The sequence below is a fragment of the Aedes albopictus genome, chromosome 2 (assembly GCF_035046485.1).
Source record: "Aedes albopictus strain Foshan chromosome 2, AalbF5, whole genome shotgun sequence".
Classification (NCBI taxonomy): Eukaryota; Metazoa; Arthropoda; class Insecta; order Diptera; family Culicidae; genus Aedes; species Aedes albopictus.
Window position 1 is genome coordinate 20,617,428 of NC_085137.1, and position 25,322 is coordinate 20,642,749.

The following is a 25,322-nucleotide window of genomic DNA, read 5'->3' on the forward strand; positions in this document are numbered from 1 at the left end:
TTTCGCTTGCTTGGATGTATCCGTGGCATTCCAATTAGATTCTACCGTGGACATTTCCCAAGTTTTTAGTTTCATCCGAAGAGCACACTCAGGAACTCCACAGAAAGGTTCAGGGCCTACAAAGCTTGATGCTGCACCCTGTCTGGCTAAATTGTCGGCGTTTTCATTTCCCAGAATTCCACAATGACCGGGCACCCAGTATAAAGTTACCTCGTTCCTACTGGCCAATTGCTTCAGAGAAATAATGCATTCCCACACTAGCTTTGATTGACAAGTAAAAGCCTTTAGCGCATTTAGAGCCGCCTGACTGTCCGAAAATATACAGATCTTAGCAAACCTATAATTTCTTTTCAGACAAATGTTGGCACACTCTAGAATGGCTTGAACTTCTGCTTGAAATACAGTGGGACTGCATCCCATTGGTATAGCCTTACTGATACCAGGGCCGAAAACACCGGCTCCTGTATTTTCACCCATCTTGGACCCATCAGTATAAAATACAATAGAACCTGGACGTAAACTTGGCCCACCAGCATCCCAAACATAGCGACATGGTTTCACCACTTTGAAGGGAACATCATAGTTGGTCTTTGTTATCATCCAATCTTCTACTGTTTTTATGTCCATGTTTAATTTGAAGTCTTTGATGATCCTCAAATGTCCCACAAGATCCCCATCTAGTACATTATTGTAACGGATAAACTGCAGGGCACTTTTTGCCGCTTGTAGTTTAACAAATTGATGCAAAGGCAGTATATTGAGAAGGGCATCCAAAGCAACTGATGGAGTGCTTTTCATTGCTCCTGTAATCGATATACAAGCAAGTCTTTGTAGCTTACCTAGCTTCCCTTGAGAGGTTACCTCGTTTGTTTTGGGCCACCAAACAAGTGAAGCATAAGTAATCTTAGGCCGGACTATCGCAACATAAATCCAGTGAATGATGTTTGGTCTAAGACCCCAGGTTTTTCCTAGGGCTTTGCTGCAGACCCAAAGGGCATTCGTACCCTTAGTTAAAACATTGTTTAAATGTGAATTCCAATTCAGTCTTTTGTCCAAAGTTACCCCAAGATGTTTAACTTCTTCCGAGAACTGAATTTGAACTCCATTTAAAGAAGGCTCAATAAGATTTAGTTTCAACCTTCGAGTAAAAGGTACTATTACAGTTTTTGAAGGGTTTACGTTCAATCCCTCCTCTCGGCACCATTTGAGGGTAACATTCAACGCAGATTGTAGCCGGCTGGATATCGTGTCGTCATATTTTCCACGTACCAGAATAGCTACATCATCTGCGTATCCAATAACCTCAAAACCTTGATTAATAAGCTTTTTAAGGAGTTCGTCCACTACCAAAGACCACAATAAGGGCGATAGTACTCCTCCTTGAGGACAGCCCTTCACAGATCTGACTGATAGTTGCGCACCTCCAAGAACGGAAGAGATTTCTCGATCTTTAAGCATCGATATTATCCATTCGATAATACATTTATCCAAGCCCCTTGCTTCCATTGCTGAACGCATTGAGCTGTAGGATGCGTTATCGAATGCTCCTTCAATATCGAGAAAAGCAACCACGGCTATTTCCTTGGCTTGAAGCGATTTCTCAACTTTGCTGACTAGCGACTGTAGCGCTGTTATTGTAGATTTACCTGTTTGATAAGCAAATTGAAACTTGCTAAGAGGCATTTCTACTAAGCTGGTAGACTTGATAAAGTCATCCACTATTTTCTCCATGACCTTTAACAGAACACAGGAAAGGCTAATAGGTCTGAAGGCTTTAGGTGTTGTTTTATCCCTTTTGCCAGCTTTTGGGATAAAAACAACACGAACCTTACGCCATGCCTTAGGTATGTAAGCTAAAGTGATACTGGCTCTAAATATTTCGGTTAGGAGCGGACCAATCGCTCCTTTCCCTTGTTGAAGTAACGCTGGAAAGATTCCATCTATCCCAGCAGATTTGAAAGGTTGAAAAGAACTCAGTGCCCATTCGACCCTCGATGGCGTGAAGATTTCACAGGCTTTCTGATAGGCATTTGTCGACCATACATGGTTTACCTTGTCTAAGTCCTGATCTTCAGCCGAGTAAGGAATCGACCCCGGAAAATGAGTCTTTATCATCTCTTTCAAAGCTTCAGAAGAATCGACAGTAAAACTGCCATCTTCCTTTTTGAGGCTTCCAAGACCATTAGAATGGTCTTTTGAAAGGACTTTGTGGAGCCTTGCAGCTGCAGGAGCGTTATTGATGTCTTCACACACCCGTCTCCAATCCTTTCGTTTGGCTAGCCTCAGTTCTCTGTTATATTCTGTTAGGGCTTTTTTGTATTGAACCCAATCAGAAGTAGCCTTTGCTCTATTGAACAATCTTCTAGATTCTTTCCTCAGTTTTGCTAGCTTGTCATTCCACCAAGGGACATCCCTGTTGGATGACCTCTGTTGGATTGTGCAGCTAGCATGATATGATGAGATCATTTTATCAATAACCTCATCAGAGGCACTTTCCAATTGTGAAACAGATATGATCTGCTCCCATTTATATGCATTTTCATGCGTTAAGTAAAAGCGATAGAGGTCCCAGTTTGTTTTTCTTGGGTTTCTAAAACTTTCAATTAAATTTGATCCGGCTTTATAATCAAACCTGATATGTTTGTGATCTGACAATGATTCCTCATCAGAAACATGCCAGTTCACAATTTTTTCCGACAGCAGGTCACTGCAGATCGTAAGATCTAGAACCTCCTGTCGAATTGTGTTAATAAAAGTGGGAGAATCTCCCTTATTGCATATGTCTATGCTATTAGACGAAATGTAGTTCAAAAGATCCTCACCCCTCTTATTAATATCGGTACTGCCCCAAATGGTATGATGGGCATTCGCATCGCATCCAATCAAAAATTGAGCGTTTATTCTCTTACAATAATTAATGAAACTTACAACACTAGATGGAGGCACATCATCAACGTCTCCTGGGAAATATGCTGAAGCAATGCATACCTCAGTTTTTCCCCGGATTGTCGGGACCTCCAACTTGATAGCTACAATATCTCTTGAAATGAACTCAGTAATTGGGACAAATTTCGTTCTCCTATTTACTAAGATTGCAGTTCTAGGTTTACACTGATTTTCATGATACACGAGTTTACAGTTCGGTAAAGAGCATCCCATTACCCTACCGTTATTTACCCAGGGCTCCTGAATTAGTCCCACGTCTAGATCTTCTTTAGTAAATCTTCTACTGAGCACAGACGAAGCACCCTTGGCGTGATGAAGGTTTATTTGAATGATTTTAAACGCACTCATTGATACAGTTTTATGTGGAATTCATTTATTGAACTTACTTACACATTCCCGGGGCACTTTATTCCCTACGCTGGAGACGATTTTGAATGGACGATATTGGATTGGATCCACAAGGCTTTCTAGCTTTTGATTTTTTTAGACCATGGGTATTATACTGCCCCTTCATATATATATATATATATATATATATATATATATATATATATATATATATATATATATATATATATATATATATATATATATATATATATATATATATATATATATATATATATATATATATATATATATATATATATATATATATATATATATATATATATATATATATATATATATATATATATATATATATATTTGTTGGAAGTTAATTGCTTAATTGCTTTAATTGCTTTTACGGTATTGTGGTAGAGAATTCTCTATGGATTTGGTTCAACATTGTGAGACAGTTTTTCCTGGACCTCTATGTTTTTTTTTTTTTGTAAAGCCCACGTGACCCATTTAACCATGAAACTCAGCGACCCACCTGCATCGTTTTAAATAAATATATTAAATCTATATAAATGAAAACGGAATGGTGTTTGTATGTCACGAATAGGCTCTGCAACGGAACAACGGATTCACAAAATGCTTCCACTGTTCTATTTCTTCACAGTCTATTTTATGACTCAAGTGTAGTATCAAGCTTTTGAGGCTAAGGTAAAATATATAAAAAAAAAATAATGAGTCCTGTTGAGTTGCAGAAGCTGAATTTGCGACTCAGTTTGAGAATCAATTTAATCCTTTTTTGAAACAAATATGGAAAGTGGAATGAGCTAAATTTAAAGGGTGGGAGGCGAGGTTGGTGCAGGAACAGCATGGCCCCGGTCTCCAGATGTCAGGGGCTTCACAAAATGTCACTTCACAAATACAAATTCCTGAAAAATGAAACGGAAACGAATAAAACATCCTGAAGAATTTATTGAAACAAGAAAATAGAAATAGTGCAAGAAATATCTCTTGAATTTCGTTTATCACAAGAGTCGTAAATGACTGTCTACTGCGAAGATGCACCTTTGTTAACATTTGTTTTTCATTTCCATTTGATAATATTTTAGCGGAAATCCAGAATTGAAGCTTCGCCTAAAATCTGGAGGACCTCAAAAGCTCTGTAGAATGCAGAGCCAATTAAGTTTATTTGTTTTTTTTTTGGCAAACATTTTTGAAGATGTTTTGATTAATTCTACATGGAGTTTGGAGTTTTGAAAAGAATTTGTGGAATATTATGTTTGATTCTGCCGGAAATTTTCGATGGTCTTTTGAAGAACTCTCACACATCCCTCAAGATAATTTTTCCATCGGATTTTTAAAGTATTTTTGGAATTTATTTTATACAACAAGCTTACAACCCATTTAAATTTATTTGCAGAACTGTTGAAACGTTCTTAGAACTTCATCAAGAGTTTAGGCGGATTACTTCTTCACAAAAATATGATCATTTTCATAAGATTATCTTCCTGAATAAAGGACGTGTGGTCAATACATCAAACTAGTAATAAAATCCGAAAATTCCTTGTCAAATTGCCGAAGAAATTTGTGGAGCAATCCTATCGGAATTTAAGAGACTTTGAATAATTTTGCAAACATTTACATTTAAAATCGATCTTAGATTTGCCAGTAATTTCCACCAAAAAAAAAATAATAGAAATTTCATAGTGGATCTTCAAAAAATAAATTTCATTCCATCAGAAACTTCTCAAGCATTTCTGCTATTTCCTCAACAACATCTATGAAAATTTCCAATAGTAACTACAGAGCTTCTTTTGCTCCATATAGTTTTCCAGATGTATTGTTGAACATATTTTTGGGAGGTTGCCAGAAACTCTCCTAGCAATAGCTTTCAAAATGTGTAGGCTGTTCATAAAAAATGAAAAAAAAATAATAAAAAAACATGGCAATCCACCAACAATTTCTCCAGATACTGTTTCAGGGAAACCACTTTAATTACTTTTTGGAACTTTTGTAAAAACTACCGTGCGATTGTGCAATATATTTTATTTTACATTTTTAGAAGATTTCTACTACACATTTTTCTTGAAATGTATTCAAGGACTCTGTCACGAGTTTACTCCTGAAAAAAAAAATTACTTTCTTTTATCATCGTTGCACACTATAAATTTCAAATCTGTTTCTCTTTTTGTGATGTAGGTATGAATTATAGTGAGTATCAATTTTGCCGGCTTTGAAGTGGGACTATGCAATTTGAACTTAGTAGTAAGATTGAAGGTCTTATTTATAGTAATATTGAGTAACGTTCTGTTGTTCACCTCAATTAAGCTGGCTAGTTGCTGGTGAGTCACGACCGATAGCTGAGAAAAAGCTGTTGTAAGAAAACACTTCAAGAATTCCACAACGCCATTGAATTTTTTCAGAATCTGCTTCCATTGATTTGTTCACAAGAAATATTACTGCATTGTTTATTAGTTTCGTCATATACATTTGTAATGGGTTTTTGGAATTTCTTTTTGAAATCACCCAGAGTTTTTTTTTTGGAATTTCTTAAAATCCATCAGTTTTTGGAAAATTTTCAAAGAGTTTCAACATTAAAAAAAAGACTTTCAGACGAGACTGGATGCATTTCCTCATTTTCTGAATCTTGTTTTTTTTTTTAAATAACGATTAACTTGAACTTTTGATTTTTGTTTTTCAAAATTGATGTCCATAAATAGTTAGAGACAATACCATTGAATTTCCTGAAATATTTTGTGGTTGAAAATGTTTTCAGTTTTCTAAGAGCTATTTTTTTCAAAACAATAGTTGAATATGGTTTATATACTGTGATCATTTGTCTTCCTGTATATGGTAATCGATTTTGACAATATTGCATCGTTATTGAAAAAAAAAATAAAAAAAAAAATAAAAAAGGGGAAACGCATCAAGTTTTGCCTTAACAAACTTTGTTAGAAATTTCTTCAAAGCTTTTGTCACCATTTTCCATCGATGATCTGTAGAAAATGACTTCATGAACTTTATCACCAAAATTTTAGAGTTTTATCACCAAAATTTACCTGAATGATCTGAAAGTTTGTAAAATTTGAAGAAACGTTAATTTTTGAAAAATAAAAGAAATTGTAAAGACTTTTGGTACACTGTAATATGTTGCCCATTACTGGCATTTACCAGATTTGCTGGTATGTTATAAATATACAGAAAAACTTGTAGTTAGAAGGCACAGAATGTTGCTAAATGACGAACTGAAAGAATAATTTGTGAAAAAAATCTCACGTTCGGGTAGGATTCGAATCCACGACTGCGTATTCACTAGACTGTTGCTTCAATCACTAAGCCACAGAACGAGTCATGATTCTGCGGAATAGAAAGCTTAACTGAACTCGAGCCCACACTATGAACACTTCATTTTTCACAAAGCATCTCTCTTTCGGCTTAGATGCCAATCCACAACACACCCGCGTTTTCATTGCCAAAAATAAAACAACTGCTGTTTTTAAATAATCAAGATCAAGTTATTGGAATTGATCTAGAGGATGGTTTAGAAATATTATTGTAAATCCCAAAAAGTTCAGATGGATCATTTTACCCAAAAATCAATCTTTACTGTTGGAAGCTGTGGAAATGACAAACCAAGAACAATTCCTTTGTTATCTGGCTTCGGTCCACAGAGCGAAGGAATGCATAATCAGTCTCTCCTTTTCGTTTGTTTTCGATCCTCGGTCGTCGTCGTCGTCGTCGTCGTCGTCGTATGTTGTAGGTAATGTGCCCAGGCGGGAAACTTTTTTTTATCGTTCGATTTGATTCCGTTTCAACAATTCCTCCTCCTTTGTACGGGGAGCTGCTGAGGTTGTCGGTTCCGACCGAAGTTTAACTATACCTACTCTATCGTTTGTGACCGGGCGGTCTCCTCCGTTCGACGCTTTCCACAGGGCTCGCCGTTCTGTATCAGTTACAGTTTCACTCCCCCTCTTTAGAGCTAGTTTGGCTTGCTTGCAGCACAGTGCACAGTAGCACTTTTGGTGACATTTTCCACCAGCAGACCCCTTCCTGTGGTTTCCCGGTACCTCTTTCTCGCCACCCCCTCAAACGCACCATATGCAACGCAAAGAAGGAATTTTCCTCGCTGCATGTCGGGGGTTCGGTTGACTCCATGAAATACCCTACAAGCTCGTTGTTGTCGCAAGGCAGGAAAAGTGTGTGGGTTGGGCAGGAAGAGGTGCTTTATGATCCTGACGATGCACCAGCCAGTCAGTCAGGCAGTCCGTCACTCGTCGCCGGGCGGAGTTTTCCACCCTTTTCTGCATACGACGACGACGACGACTGACTGACTGGCTGGCTGGCTGACTGCCGGCGGAACAACGACAACAAACCCCCTCGATCCAGTCAGTGGCAGACGAGGGAAGCACAACTTTTTCCATGTAAAAATTACAATATTTTCCGCTGTCCCAGACCGGAGAGACCGGAGGACAACAGCAGGGGATCCCCGGAGTGATATGTTTGTGTGCACATCGTCGACCCTCGACCGAACATCTAGGCTAGGTGCGTAGTCCGCCCGACGCCCGACACCCGTCACCAATCCACCAGACCCCTTCCGAGAGCCCCTACAATTGCGCATTACACACATGCGATTTTGCATTCACGGCGCGGCGGCGGCAATGTGTGATGGGTGTTTTTTGCGCGAACGAACGAACGTGTGGGTGTGTGACAATCGCAAATCGCAATCGAAACTTGCATTGCATTGCACTGTAGCTAGCATCAGCACTCAGCATTGCATGTTTGCTAATCAGGCAACCCACAGGAGGGTTGACAGGTTTAATTGTGGCGCGTAACCGTTGTCACGCGTCGGAAAATCAAGCATTTCGCTTCGTCCGTGCGATAAACGTGGGATGACAGGGATCACGCCCTGGTCCCGGTACCGGGAAGTGAATGTACGACAACAACTTCTGTTATTGGAGCTAGATTAGCAGGTGACTGATGGGTAACATGGATGATCCACTAAGAAGAGATGTTCAGTTCTTATCAGTAGTTAAGAGACCCTTTTTGATGAAGATGTCTTTGGAGAAGGGATGATATTCTTGTTGATACACTTGTTGATATTCTTGTTGATACATGAAGGAATTCTTGGGGGAATTTATGAAGGAACTCCTGGAGGAATTTTTGAAGGAATTCCTGGAGGAATTTCTGAAGGAATTCTTCGAGCAATTTCTAAAGTAATTCCTGGAGGAATTTCTGAAGGAATTCTTGGAGGAATTTCTGAAGGAATTAATGGAGGAATTTCTGAAGGAATTCCTGGAGGAATTTCTGAAGGAATTCCTGAAGGAATTTCTGAAGGAATTCCTGGAGGAATTTCTGAAGGAATTCCTGGAGGAATTTCTGAAGGAATTCTTCGAGCAATTTCTAAAGTAATTCCTGGAGGAATTTCTGAAGGAATTCTTGGAGGAATTTCTGAAGGAATTAATGGAGGAATTTCTGAAGGAATTCCTGGAGGAATTTCTGAAAGAATTCCTGAAGGAATTTCTGAAGGAATTCCTGGAGGAATTTCTGAAGGAATTCCTGGAGGAATTTCTGAAGGAATTTCTGGAGGAATTTCTGAAGGAATTCCTGGAGGAATTTATGAAGGAATTACTGGAGAAATCTCTGAAGGAATTCCTGGAGGAGTTTCTGAAGGAATCCCTGGAGGAATTTCTGAAGGAATCCCTGGAGGAGTTTCTGAAGGAATTGCTGGAGGAATTCCTGAAGATATCTTTGCAGGAATTCCTGAAGGAATTCCAGAAAGGATTCCTGAAAGAATCCCTGGGGGAATTCCTGAAGGTATCCTTGGTATATTAACAATATGTGTCAACCAATACAAATGCAAACCTGCATCATCTCCACAAAACACTACTCAAAACACTGGAGGATATTTTGAAGGAATTCCTAGAGCAATTTCTAAAGGAATTCCTGGAGGAATTTCTGAAGGAATTCCTGGAGGAATTTCTGAAGGAATTCATGGATGAATTTCTGGAGGAAATCATGTGGAATTTCTGAAGGAATTCCTGGAGGAATTTCTGAAGGTATTCCTGGAGGAATTTTTGAAGGAATTCCTGGAGGAATTTCTGAAGGAATTCCTGGAGGAATTTATGAAGGAATTACTGGAGAAATTTCTGAAGGAATTCCTGGAGGAGTTTCTGAAGAAATTCCTGGAGGAATTTCTGAAGGAATTCCTGGAGGAATTTCTGAAGGAATTCCTGGAGGAATTTCTGAAGGAATTCCTGGAGGAATTTCTGAAGGAATTCCTGGAGGAATTTTTGAAGGAATTCCTGGAGGAATTTCTGAAGGAATTCCTGGAGGAATTTATGAAGGAATTACTGGAGAAATTTCTGAAGGAATTCCTGGAGGAATTCCTGAAGGAATCCCTGGAGAAATTCCTGAAGGATTCCTTGGAGGAATTCCTGAAGTAATCCCTGGGGGAATTCCTGAAGGAATCCCTGGAGGAATTCCTGAAGGAATCCCTGGAGGAATTCCTGAAGGAATCCCTGGAGGAATTCCTGAAGGAATCCCTGGAGTAATTTCTGGAGGAAGCCCTAGACGAATCCCTGAAGGAATCCCTGGAGGAATTCCTGAAGATATCTCTGGAGGAATTCCTGAAGGAATCCCTGGAGAAATTTCTGAAGGAAGCCCTAGACGAATTCCTGAAGGAATCCCTGGAGGAATTCCTGAAGGAATTCCTGGAGGAATTCCTGAAGGAATCCCTGGAGAAATTCCTGAAGGATTCCTTGGAGGAATTCCTGAAGTAATCCCTGGGGGAATTCCTGAAGGAATCCCTGGAGGAATTCCTGAAGGAATCCCTGGAGGAATTCCTGAAGTAATTTCTGGAGTAATTCCTGAAGGAATCCCTGGAGGAAATCCTGAGGGGATCCTTGGAGGAATTCCTGAAGGAATCCCTATAGAAATACCTTAAGGAGTTCCTGAAGGAATCCCAGAAAGGATTCCTGAAAGAATCCCTGTGGGAATTCCTGAAGGTATCCTTGGTATATTAACAATATGTGTCAACCAATACAAATGTAAACCTGCATCATCTCCACAAAACACTACTCCAAACCACAATCGGCACATACTTAGTTCGTAGTGCATCTAGCTGCACCACCTTTACTCCACATTTCACCAAAGTTAATCCCCCGCGTTTGTTGTTGTAAATGTGCTCCTTACATCACCCGTTACAACAGCGGCCACGGCGCGCTGTGGCTACACACATCCAACGTGTAACAGAATAGCTTGACACCGCGCCACCACAGATGATGCGGGCGCTACACACTCGCGAAAAGCGTGAATCAGCCAGCCACATCGCGCTCTGTCTACCCGTGTGTCGTCGCTTAGTTTTTCATCTTTTTTCGCCGTGGTGGTCGCCGCCCGACACTCGTGAGTCGGAAAAACCTACTGAGGAAACCCCCATAGAAGCGTGTGTGTCCCGTTTCCCGACTCGACGTATTTTCCACTTTGCTTTTCACGTCGCTACGCAGCAGCAAGCCACTCGACCGACAACGGCGACGACTAGCGAGCGAGAGCGTCGGAATCCCTTGGCCTACTATGTATCTAGAGCCTAGCAGTCAGTGTCTGTGTACGAACATCATGTCGCCTTCATGTATAGATAGATATGTTGGCATGTAACACGATTTTCGTTATCACATAATTTCCGCTTGCTTCGCAGAAGCGGCAACGACGGCGGCGTTGCTGGTCCTTATTTCAGCCAGGATACAGTCTGTGCTTCCATGAGCTGAGCATGGAAACGAACTTCCCCCAGCAGCAGCAGTGGAGCCTACTTGGACTGGGATCGTCGCTCAACCACAAGCCTAGTGACTGCATAAATGATGTAAAAGCGCTCAAGTTGGCGCTCACGTTTGATTCAATGCCAGCATCAACTGGGCTGGTGGTGGTTACTGAATTGCCGACTCGTCTTTCGTTTTGAAATAAGTAACTTTTTGGTTACAATGTAGGTAGCGTGGTTTTTGAAAGATACGAGAATGGCAGTGAAAATTACTCTTGGAAACGATTGTATGTAGTTAATGAATGTCAATTTTTTTTTTCTGAATTCTTTGCATTATTTTCGGAAAATATTATTGGAAACTTTTTTGGAAGCTGTCTCATCTATTGTTCATTCATATTTTTTCTAACAAAATTCATTGGGCCCCAGATGTTTTGACAATTTTGACAATGGCCAAAAATTGCTACGTCATTTGTGGACGACCCCAAAGGGGGTCGCCACCTTAAAATGGTTGGGAACTCCTGATTTAAGGTAACATTGATCATCTCAGTGGGCAATGTTCGTCTTTTCTTTTGGTAAAAGTTATCAAGATTTTTTAGGTTCGATCTTTGCAGCAATTCTTTTGAGAAATTGTAAGGCAATTCCTTTGGAAACTTCCTTAATCAATTCTCAGCTTTGTGAACTTCTTCCGAAAATTTTTCTGTGGAAATTTCTTTGGAAATTCCGTTTGCGATTTCTTAGTGTTTTATACGATTTTTTTGGAAAATGCTTTAGATAATTTCTTCAACACTCTTCTGAAAACTGCTTTGCCAATTGATTGGATAATTTATTCTGCATTTCCTTTGAAAAAAGGGCGCAGTATCATAACGTCCGAGGCCATAAAGTCCCAGGACTTTATGGCGCATTTTTTCGGGGCATAACGTCCGAACTTGCAGATACGGCACGAAGTCCAAGGAAAGAAGGCACATAGGATATTATGACGCATTTAAATTTCCAAAGAAGGCACATAGGATATTATGACGCATCCAAATTTTTGGACGCTATTTCGCAAAAAAACGCGACTTAATGTCCGGGACTTTCTGGTCTCGGACGTTGTGATCCGGCCCCGTGGAAATCTTTCGAATTACCTTTCGGCGGAGTTCAGCAAATTCTTTGGATAACATTGAAATGTTTTGCTGCAATTTTTATTGGATCGGAAAAGTCCTGTAAAAATACATTTTGAGGTTTTCTTAAAAATTTTTTGAAAACTTGTATGGTAATTTCTTTGGAATTTTGTTTTGTTTTTGGAAATTTCGCAGCAATAATATTGAAAATTGATATCGGTGACTCTTTATGAAAATATCTTGAGCATTTAACTTTTTCGGGCGATTGCTTTAGAAAATTATCGGGCAATTCCGACAGGATTTCCTTCAGCAATTCCTTCAGGAGTTTCTCCGCCAATCCCTTTGATACCTCAAAATGACTTCTGTAATTATTTCGATAGTTCCTTCCGAAATTCATTCAACAGGTACTTTGAAAATTCCTTAGTCAATTCGATTGTAAATTATTGTTGCAAATTTCAAAAATTATTCTTCGGTAGTTCTTTATTTGGTAATGCATCTGGAAATTCCCTTTTGAATTCTTTACGGAATTCCGTCTGTTTTTCCTTTTGTAAATTTATTAGATACTCTCTTGCAAATTAAAAGCAATCCAAGAATTTTCAACAGTATAGCAGAATATAAAATCTCGAAAGAATAATCTAAGGAATTTAAAAAAAAAATCACAAAGCGAGTCCTATATATATACGTTTGCGTAGAAATAGCTGAAGGCACCCTAAGGAAATAGCCGAATTTCTCTCCAAGGAATTACTAGAAACATTACCCAAAGGTAATCCCGAAGAAATTGTCGAAGGACACCCCACAATGATTTCAAATTAAGTATCCATAAGAGTTGCTTAAAAACCAATAAGAATACCCAATAAGTTGTCAAAGGCACTTCCGAAGGAAATCCAAAATAAATTTCTCAATGAAACCTTCCAGGAATAGCCCGAACAATTGCAATGGAATTTCCTGTGAAATTGTTGAAGAAATTACCAAAGAAATAGGTGGATAAATTCAAAATGAATTTGCCAACGGAATTAAAAAAATATGAGAAAATGCGGGTAAAATAAAAAAAAAATGGTCAAAGAAATTTGGAATAAATTTCCATTATACCTAATTGCTGAACGAATACTTAAAGTAAATATGTAGTGAACGAAAATGCAAAACTGGAAACCAAACATTTGCACAGAGAATAATCTGAAAAGCAGTTTACAAAGTTTTTTTTTTATTTCTGTTTTTTAACATGAGCGTCACAGCAATTTCCGAAGAAAATAATCACGAGAGTAAAAATAATTTCCAAAAAAAAATACTGAAAGAAATCATGAAAAAATGCTCAAGGAATCTTCGAAACTCAAGCGTGCGCGGCTTTTTTTCTCACTCACTCTCGTAAACAAACACGAGAAAGAAACAGATGAAAGAGGGAGCATTTTGCCCCCTCCTTTAACTTGCTCTTTTTTGCATACATCAAAGAAATGAGCGAGAAAGAAGAAAAAGCTGCGCAATTGCCGAATGAAATCTCAAAGATTGTTCAAAGGAGTTCTGAAATAGTAAAAAAAAGTCCTGACGAATTTCCAATGAAATTTACGAAGAAGTTCCCAAAGGAATTTCCTGATAATTTCCCAAAGTGCTAGCCGATGAAATCAAATAAAAAAAATCTTAATGAGTTATAGAATGAAATGCAGAACTGTTTTCCAATGAAAATGCTGAATCATTTGCCAAAAGAAATGCCAAAGTAGATTTCAAAGGAATTGTTGAAAAAATTGTGAATGAACTACTAAACAGTCTCCCAAATCAATTGCCCGGGAAATTTCATGGAAGTTTCCAGAAAGATTTCCAATAAAACTACCAAAACAAATCCGAAAGCTTCTATTATTTGTACCAAATTTTCTGAAGCCTTACCTACCTTACTGGTCACACTAAAGGAATTTTCATGGAAGAGGAATTCTTTCGGGATTTTCTATCATGATTAAATCAAGAATTCTTCTAAAAAATTTCCGAGAATTCATTTAAAACGTATTTCTCCAGGTAACTTGAAAGGACACCGCAAAAAAAAATGAAATTCTTCCAGGATTTATTTATTTATTTTTTGTTATATTCATGGTCAGAAAATTCATACAGGATTTGGCACAATGATTTGGGCAAGAAAAGCATCAAAGAATCCTTCAGGTATACCTTTAGACAGCATTCATGTCCATGTATTTCTTCGAAAATTTCTCAGGGTTTTCTGGATGAATTCTAGAAAAAAAAACTGAATATATTTTCCGGGAATTATTAACACTCTAATACCCAATCCCGCCTTTAGACGGGGTCTAGTTTGAGTATTTTTGTAATTTTTGTTTCGTGGAAAATCAAAATTTTTATATTTTTGGCTGATATTGAGAATGGTTTTGTATATCTAAAAATGGTTTTTGGTGTATTTTAAAACGTATTTACGTTTTTTAAAAATCATTGAAAAATTTATGTTTTAGTTACCTTTTAGAAGTCATTGTTTATTTTGTATTGAATCGCTACAATTAACATATTTTAAAATTTTCCCAAGTCATTCTATCCTAGATAAATAGTTTAGGGGAATCGAATACACTCTAAAATTATTTTCCTCAAAATTACACGGAAAATAAAATTTTCTATGGCAAAAATTTTAAATAAAAATATTTCAACAATAATCATAAAATCTTAAAATGTTTTCATCTCAAAAAATCCGTACCCCAAATTGGCTTCCAGGAAAAATATAAAAGTGTGGGGATGTTCAAAAATAAAAATTAGAAAAATCAAAAACTGAAATTCACGAAATTGAGAATTAAAAAGAATCATCTTCCAAAACATGTTTAAATCGATTTTAGATGACGAAAAATGATATTTAGATCATAATCAAAAATTTGGGTATTAGAGGGTTAATGGAATTCTTATAGCAATTCCTCAACAAATCGCTGATGGACTTCTTCGACTTTTTAAAGAAATTTTCGGAAAATTTCCTTTAAAAAACACTAAAATTACTTACAAAAATCTTCGAAGAAAATTCCGAAGGTTTTTCTAAACAAATCTCTAGAAGAACTTCTAAAGAAGTTACAGAAGGAAACCATGGAAATCCACTTAAAAGCATTCTTAAATATGTTCTTGAATAAATATATGAAGGAAGCCCCGGAAGAATTTTTAAAGAAACCACTGGAGGAAACAATGGTACATATTGCCCTATTGCCCTAAACATACTGGAAAAACTTGTACATAATTAGAAGGCATGAAATACTGCTAATTAACAAATTGAAAGATAGAATTTGTGAAAAAAACGCGTTCTGGTGGGATTCGAACCCACGACTCCGTATTCGCTAGACCAGCGCTTTAACCAACTAAACCACAGAACAGCTAATGATTCTGCGGAATAGAAAGCCAAACTGACTTCGAAGCCGTACCGTGAACACTCCTTTTTCACAAACCCATTTCTCTTTCGGATCATATGCCAATCCACTACATACTCGTGTTTGTGCCCATAAACTTCAAGTGAGCGTGAATATTTCAATTTTTCAATTAGCAACATTTCGTGTTTTCTAAATACGAGTTTTCCCAGTACATACCACCGGAGGAGTTTTATTAAGAAACCTTGGTAGATTCAGAATTCAAGGGGAGGATCCATAGCACATGAGCTAAAGTAACCCGTGGACAAATTATTAAAGGAATCTCATAAAGAACTTGTGAAGGAATCCTCAGAGAAATTTGTAAATGAACCCCTGTCTTGAGAAAACTTTGGAACAATCCCTGTAAGAGTCTGTGGAAAATTTTACTAAATAAATTTTTGTAGAAGTTTCTGAAGGAATTCAGAACTTTCGATTTTTAAAGGAATTGCTGGAGGAATCCGAGAATAATTTCTTGAAATAATACAATAAAATTGTGTGGATTTTTGAAACAAGCTATTGAAGAATTTCTGAGGGTAAGCGCTTGGAGAAATTTTAGGAGGACCCCCTAGAGAAATTTTTTGAAGAAACTGTAGAGGAATTCCAGGAACAGTTTACAGAAAATGTCCTAAAAGAATTTTCAAAGGAAATCTGTGGAAGACTTTTCTGAACGGAATTCCTGGACGATTTCCCAAAGGAATCCATGCAGCAATTTCGGAAGGAGTTCCAGGTTTTATAAAATAATTCACATTTAATGCTTCCAGTGAGCTATTTGCTCTTTGAAAGAAGCACGACACTAGACAACGGACTAACATGCAACGCCCAGTGGCACAGCCGAAAACTTTTCCTGACAGCTACGGCGAGAATCGAACCCGCGCTCCTTAGCACGATGCGACTAAAGCCTTGGTGACCTTAGCCGCACGACCACGAAGCCACGATACTGTGCTGAACTATTTCTTTCATTTGAAGGAACCTCTGAAGAAATTCTCGATATCATAGAGTATTTTTGCAGGTGGGAGAGAAGAAAAAAAACTTATAAAGATTACTTATGAATAGCATCAGTCACGTTTTCTTTTTGTATATTCAAATATGTTATGTTTACTATTTAAGAATCCGTAGTTCAAGAAGTAAATCATCTCAGTGCCAACATTGATAAATTACCGTCGGGTTACAATGCAATAGCCGTTTTTGCTGCCGTTAAAAAACTACCAAGGCCAAAAAAAAAACCTCATTTGAAAACATTTCATTTCATTTCATTCGATTTCACATAAAAGAATTTCTTGCGCTCAAAATTGTTAGTAAGCTCCATACTGCAGACTACCTGTAATTTTACAATTCGATGATGAATTCTGTTGAAAGCGATGGAGGTAATTTTGTTACAGCAAACTCGACGTAACAATTTTGAACTGTGTTATGTTGATACTGACGAATGCCAATACTAACAGTTAAATAGCCACAAAGATTTGCTTTGCAAACATATTTTTTCTGACTTTCAGTAAAAGTAAATTAACAGTTCATAACTGTTAGTTCGACTTCGCTGTAACAAAATTACCTCCATCGCTTTCAACACAATTCACCATCAGATTGTAAAATCACAGGTAGTCTGCAGTATGGATCTTGCTTACAACATTGCGTGCAAGAAATTATTTTATGTGAAATTGAATGAAATGGAATGGAAATTTAAACGTTCTAATATTTTCATCACGTGTAGTTTTCAAAATTTCTTTCTGTGTATGAACAACTGCTATAATCAGTTCTAGAATTTCAAAAAAGAGGTCTTACCATTTTGATAAGCAGTACATGATTCACGTACTTACGTCACTTATGCTATCATCTTCAATAGTAAAAACACGAAGCGTGATAACTCTCCATCGTCATCGTTCCTACTAGGCCTCGTATTCCCCCCATCCTCCCGGTCCAGGTCCTGCTCCCCGCTGCTTACCCGAAGACACTCTACCAGACATTTTGGTTCTCTTGTCACTTCCTCTTTCGATCCCATCGTCGCCGTCGTCGTTTGTGTGTGAGAGTCTCTATGTGTACCACCATCTCTCCATTCTGTATATGCAATCCTGCAAACCGTTGTCACTTTTTCTGACGTTTTCCTATTTCCTGTTCAGCTCCTTTGCTCTCACCCGGAACGGAAGTTCCCCACCTTCCCTTATTTGGTTCGTTCGCTCGATCGTTCGTTTCAGCGCAGCAGTATTACCAAGAATCTATCAGTCCCTCCTGAAGAAGATGCGGGGAGCCACCATACTGGGCCTTTAAATATTCATCGGAGAAAAACAGAGGGAAAATCCATCTAAGGAAAATGAAACGTCTTGCATCCCTTGTTGGCTTGGGGCTGGGAGTAGGGTGCTGCGCTGTCGCAAATTCAATAAAATATTTTCCCTGTAAGAAGAAATAATTTATTAAATCGCTTTATAAATACCTCGTTCGTTTTCGGGAGGCCTTCTTCGGTTACTGATGGGTCCAACTTGTACAGGGTGGGTCAGTAGAAGGAAATCGAGTGGATTCGTTTCTCTCTGAAAGGCAAATGGAACTTGAACAAGTTGGTTTATTGACTTCTACGACTGAGCCTAATATGCAAATAAGTATTTTATTCGTTCAAATAGGCTTTACACTTGGTCAGCACTACATTGAAAACTGGCCGATTAACTGCATTTGTTACTATTTTGCTACGCTTATTTTTGACAAATTTCGTTAAAGAAGTAAGTTTCACAAACAATGTTCAAATTCAATTGCAAGAGATGAACCAATCTGGGCTGAAAAACTCCACAATAAAAAAATAATAATAATTGCATTCCCCAACCCAATACCCACACATTTCGAATATTACTTTCGTTTCCTGTGAACAAGAAGCAAACCAACAACAAGCAAACCGAAACGAATGATTCATGCCAGGACGACCACTTTGGCAGAAGCCAAGCAATAAACGACTAGCTATGGAGGAAAAACGGATTGGCTATGAGCCAGCATCCGGTGGCAAGGACAACGATGCGTCTATTATGGGATTTCCACTTTTCCTCTTTTCCGTCATAACACCGCACCGCACTCGCACTCGCACCATTATGAATCAACTGCGTCCGTCGTCCACCGCCTCTGCCGCCGTCTTTCCCGGAATCTTGAGAAGTTGTAGTACGGCCGGTGGTGGCTGACTCTGCGCTGTGTCATTAGTCGAGTTGTGTTCCCTCCAGCTTCAGCTACTGACTGGATTCCACGAATGCCTTGGCGCGTTTGTGTGCTTCTTGAAGAGCAGAGCCAGGCAGCCGGGACCGATAAAAACGGTCCTCTTCAAGTGATAGGAAATCGATAGAAATATCTGTCTCATTGGTTTTTCACATCGAACCAACGGTTTACTTGAATTGGATCCACTTCACCAATAGAGAAGAGTTTGGAATATTGAATCAATTTGTAGGGCTCCGGGAAGTTGGACAGTGGAACACGCGGAGTGCGTGTCTATCTGAAGGTTATCCGTGGAAAGTCGACTTTTAAGTGGTCTAAATTTCATTCCTGATCGATTTCGCTCTTTGTTGAGCATTAGGTGATTCCTTCAAGAGAAAAGTCACGGTCAAGAGTGTTTAGCCCTGCGCTTCATCACGAGCTGTTGGCGTCATTTAGATTATTTTGTTATCATTTTGAAATAGTTATGAATTATCAAGAAACTATGTAATTCAATGCTAGTAGAATAACTCCAAGATTGTTGAAATGATTATTCGATAAGAGTAACCCTAAAGAAGATTAGGCTCTTGATATTCAGCCAAACTGTACGTTATTGGAACCTCCACACGGAGAAAAAATGACCAAAGTGTCATGAAATCATATACCGCTTCATGACATCATGACTACTAATCTATCAAAACGATAATTATCATGAAATGTTTCAACCTTTTTCATGGCCAGATATTCTTCTTCTTCTTCTTCTTCATGGCTCTATGTCCTCACTGGGACTTGGCCTGACTCGCTTCAATTTAGTGTTCTTTGGGCACTTCCACAGTTATTAAATTAAAGGACTTTCTTGCCTGTCAGTGCATGAGTTTGTATACTGTGAGGCAAGTACAATGATACACTATGCCATCGATGGCACAAATTTCCCAAATGGAGGAGAACGTGCCTCTGGAGCCGATCTAGAAATTCGATCTAGGAATCGAACCCGCCGTCTCCGAATTGGCGATCCGTAGCCTTCCACTAGGGTAACTGGATGACCAGATATCATGGTTGCAAAAATCGTTTTGCAAAATGTTTCTTATTTCTTGTTTATTTATAAAACAGTCATGACGCTTAGCCACTGCATCATGACGCTGAGTCATGAAATCATGACTCTGATTCCTGCAAACTCCGAGTAACAAAACCGAATAAAAACAACAGATTTTGACACCGATAAACGTTATGCAATGCAAGTCTGTCAACGTTATTTTTTATCTCAGTCCTGTACGATCGGCAGAGTTTTTCGATGAGAGTGGGCAATGTTGTTTATTTAACTACTTTCGCGGTTAATTTGCGAGAAATGATAAAAATCTGCCGTCGCCCGATGGATTTCTTATGAGCAGCGGGCCTACAATTGAATTTGCGATGGATTTTCCGCCGCTGGAGGCTGGCCTGGACTACTACAGCGTGAACATGATCAATGACCACGAGATCTGGACCCATAATTAGTTCAGCATGCTGCACTGCTCAGTATAAGTATAATGTAGCTCGGGATATGACTTGTTACGTTATCTACTATCGAATTTGGTAATAATTCCGTCAATAAAATATGGACCAAAATGTTATTTACTCAAGCAACACACATGTCATAAAAGAGTAACGGCAGCGCGAGCTTTGTGTGTATAGAAGTCACTTCAACGAATTCCTAGCATTGTGATAGAAGTACGCCAAAGTAATTTATATACAACCATAACTTACGCTACCATAACTGTTATATGACAAACGTGTTACTTGGGATATTAGATGAGAATCATGCATAATGCTAAGTAAATTCGGTTTATGATTCCAAGGTACATGCTACAAGAATTCATGACCCAACTCGCAACTTTTCACCAGCAAAATATAAATCATAAACGAAATACACTAGAATCAAGAATCATGTCCTTATGAAATAAACTCATAGTTCGAGGACCTGGGATCGAATCTCATTCCCGACAAACTCGCAAAACTCATAGTTCCAGAGTGAAGCTGATTCCATGACTTACGTTGCCACTTTTTCTCAACAAAAATCTTTAAACGGAACGCTAAGGTTGCATTACGACAACATGAGCCATGATATCATGATCTTTTTTCATTGGTTTAAAGGCGTCCCAAAGTGTTTTAAAGGTTTTAGACAGGGTCTCCGTGGGGTTTGAGAAAGATTTATATGGTTTCAGGGACTACAGAGGGGGTTTCGGATGAGTTGGATACGTTTGCAAGCGTTTCAGGGGAAATCAGGGTGGGTTCAGTAGGTTTCATGGGGGTTTCTGGGAGTCTTCAGATTCATTTCAAAGCATTTCAAGGGTGTTTGACGGGTTCCAGAAGAGCTTGAAGACCTTTCAGGACGTTATTGTTGATTTTGGGGGTGAAAAAGCGGTTCCCGGGGGATTTTGGGGATTCAAAATTACGTAACCCAATTCGCAACTTTTCACCAGCAAAATATAAATCATAAACGAAAAACACTAGAATCCTGCGTCATGTTTTTATGCTTCATGACTTAATTTGTCACGGCAATCAGCTAAAACGGAACGCTAAGATTGCGTTACGACAAAATGAGTCATGATATCATTATCTTTTCTCATGATTTCAAGGTGTTTCAATGTGTTTTGAAGTATTGTGGTCAGGATCTCCGGGGAGCTTGAAGAAGTTTTAGATGACTTCAGAGGCAACAGAGGGGTTCCAAATGAGCTTGGCGGGCTTTGGAGGCAGGTTTCTGAGAGGGCGTTTCAGATGAGTTTAAGCAGCTTTGGGGGTTAATGAAAGCGCTTCATGGGGAATAAAGGGGGGCCCTAGTAAATTCAATGGGGGTTTCTTGGAGTATGTGATTCTCTAATTTTATGGGTTAAGGAGCGCGTTCGCGGTGGATTTCGTGTCAGCTTCAGGGGCTTATCAGGGGATTTCTTAGTCATTTCGAGGCGTATCAGGGCGTTTCAGAGCAGTTCTGTGTGGCTCTACTGACTTCCAGTCGAATTTCAGGAGATTTAAGAGGCGTTTCAAGGAGTTTCAAGACTGAGACTTCAAAGGTTTTCAGTGGGTTTCAAGTGTACTTCAGGAGCGGTTTAAAAGTGTTTTAAAGGCTTTCAAATCATTTCAGGAGGCTTTAGATACTGCAGAGCGGTTTAAGGAGGACTTGGAAACGTTTCAAGACGTTTCAGATGAATTTCAGGAGGGTTCTCTGTGGATTTCAGCGGTGTTCTATGGAGTTTTCAGTAGCGTTTGCAGTCGTTTCAGGGGTGTTCCACGGGGTTTCAGAAGAGAATCATGACGCTTTAAGGCGATTCTGTAAGTTTTAATGCTTCAGAAGCTGGTTTCTGGTGGCTGTATTAGGCTTACAGGCTTTCGGGTGAGGCTCGGGGGCGTTTCAGGGGTGGGCTTTCAGCTGGGTTTTATGGGACTGCTTAGGTTTTCAGATGAACAACAGGGTTGTCTTGATGGGAGTTTCAAAGGCGTTTCAAGGTATTACAATGCATTTCAGGGGGTTGTAGATGTTTTTTTGCTTATTCAACTAGGCTCCTGATTCCAGAGTATATGCTTCAGGATTTCATGACCCAACTTGCCACTTTTTAGCAGCAAAACATTAATCATAAATGACAAACACTATAATTATGAATAATGTTTTTATGAACTAAGCTCATAGTTCCAAGTGCTTCATGCTTCATGATTCCATTACCCAATCTGCCACTATTCCTCAACAAACATCTAAATCGAAACGCTTAGATTGCGTTACGATAAAATGAGTCATAATTTCATGTTTCACGGGTTTAGAAGTGCTTGAAGGCGTTTCAGGCGTTTTTGATGATCATTGCTGAATGAAGGTTCAGCGGGTTCCCGGGAGATTTTGGGGGCTTCACTGGCTTTCGTATGAACTTCCTGAGCCACTTCAAGGCGTATAAGGACGTTTCAGTGCGGATCTGTGCGGCTCCAGTGGGCTGAAGTGGCTTCTAGGCGGGCTACAGGGGGTTTTAGAGGCATTTCAGTGAAGTTTCCTTTGGTTAGAGAAATTTAAAGGCTTTTTGGTGAGAAGCCTTTTAAGGCGTTATAAGACGGTTCAAGGGATACCATTGCTTCTCATGGGGCTCCTGAGGCTGAGGCTACACATGTTTTCAGAGGGTTTCAGGTGAGCTTTCAGAGGAGAATTTTCAGAGGCGTTTCAGGATGCTTCAGGGGTGTTTCATGGGGTTTCAGAAAAGAGTCTATACGTTTCAGGGCGTCACCGTAGGTTTTAAAGGTTTAGAATTGAAAGCGTTTCAGGGGCTTTAAGCGGGGCTTAATGAGGCTGCTCAGGTTTTCAGGTGAGCGACACGGGTGTCTTGATAAACGTTTCAAAAGCGCTTCAAGGAGGTTGTAGAAGATTTCAGAGGAGTTTCTGAGGGTTTTTAAATTAAGAGGTTTTCGGAGGGTTTAAAAGGGGCTTTCGGGGACAACCCAGGCTTTAAGATGCGTTTCAGGAGTATTTCTAAGGATTTCAGGAAAGTTTCAAGGCGATTCAAGGCATTTCTAAGGGTTTCAAGAGCTTCATAAGCTTTAATGAGAGCTTCAGGAGTGGTCCAGAAAGGTTTTAAAGCAGTATCAAGACGTTCCATCGGAATTCAAGGGGTTTCAGATGGGTTTCAATAGGTTTTAAACTGATTATGCTTGTAGATTTGGAAGTTGGACAATGGAACATGGGGTGTGTGTCTATCCGAAGGTTATCCGTGACGAAGTCGGTGGAAATCGACTTTTAATTGGTCTCTAAATTTCATCCCTGATCGATTTCGCTAAAGAAACTACAATGTCATAAATGTTAAGCCTTCGTCATGTGCAAACAATGCAATGGTGTGATTTTAATTATTTAAGTTTACTCGAGGAGGTTATTAGTACCCCCATAAAACCAAAACTGATGAATTAGGGTTCATGACAGTTGGCAACAAACTGCTCAACTTGGACTGCTTCTTTGGATGGATGGTCAAGAAGTAGCAATTAAGAGTGATGGTAAGGTTTTTTGTAGAATTAAACCAAAAATTTTGGAAATACATTCAGGCGCATTCTTTAGGAATTCGGCAACAACTCCTTTAGGAATTCTTCGACAGTTCCGTCCGGGATTTCCCAATCATTTTCTCCGGAATTCCTTCAAAAAGACTTCGAAAAACCCGAAAAAACTACTTATCTGCAGTTTCCGTCTGGATTTGAGGACGAATAAAACATTGCTGCTTTCAATAGCTGTAAATTGTAAGAATTTGTTGTAAAACAGTTAAAATTTAATGACAACCTTGGTTCAATCAATAAAATGACAGCTTGACCAACTTTTTTTTCATGCACACTGCAAAACTTTTTTAAAACTAGATTCAATTTACCAACATCATCAACATTTCGAATCGAGGCCCATATTACACAATAATTTGAATACCCTTTAGGACTGAGAATATACAATTTATATTTTTTTCGGCAACTCATTACGAAATTTGTACTGGAATTCTTTATGGAATTCTTGCGTAGTTTTTTCATCAATTTCTCATGCATTTTTTTTTGAATACTCAAAAGTTTTGTTTAAAACATTTGGAGAAAGCAAATGGAAATATCCGATACAGAATACGAAAAATCAGCACAAGGTTCTCCTTAAATTCAGGCAACTACTGGCATTTCTTTCACAAATTTTTGAGATTTTTTTTTGGAAATAGGGTCTTGTTCCATTTGGGCAGGTATACCTATTTTGGGCACCTGCCGCTATAACTAAGTCAACTTCAAACCGATTGATTTGAAATTTTGTATAGAGTTAGGCACGTACAGTATCTAACTCTGTACAAAAATTCAAATCAATCGGTTGGAAATTGACTTAGTTATAGCGGAAAGTGCCCAAAATAGTTACACCTGCCCAAATGGTACAAGACACTACCTTGGTGTTATTTCAAATTATTTCTTCAAAAGTCCTTCCGGCAAATAATCTTTTCAAAATTTCTCCGACAATTCTTTCGGAAATATTCTCCGACAACGCTTTTAAGAATTGTATACAGAATTCCCGAAGGTATTCCGAGAAAAACGAAAGAAGTTAATAAAATGTTGAACCACATAATGTACTATATGTATTGCCAGAGTATTTTTTTAAAGAAATAACCGCAAAATAAAATTGTCAAAGGCGGACCCGGTAAGGATGGTGCTTGGAATCCAGTTTGACTTTCTATTTCACAGAGTTGTTACTTGTTCTGTGACTTAGTTGGTTAAAGCGCCGGACTAGCGATAACGGAGTCGTGGGTTCGAATTCCACCATAACAAGTGGTAATTTTTTCATAAAATTATCACTCAATTTGTCAGTTAAACACACACTGTGTTTTCGAAAAAGTTTGGATTTTTTTGTCCTAAAGATAATTTGGAAGAAATTTCTAAGCAAATTTCCGAATGAATTGCCGAATATTCTCGAAGGAATTCTTCCGGAAAATCCTTAAAGGGTTCTTCTGGGAATCGGAGATTCCGTTCAAAGTTTCCTCTGACAATATTGGTAAAAAAAAGTCCAACGAATGGCTTAACGAACTGTTGGGAGAATATCTGTTATAGTTGCCAGAGAAATTCCCGAGGAAACTTTTGGAAAAGATTCTGACAAATTTTCCAGAGAAGTTCCCGAAAAAAAATTAAAACGAAAGGAATTGTCAAAGATGTTAAGAATCTGTTTTA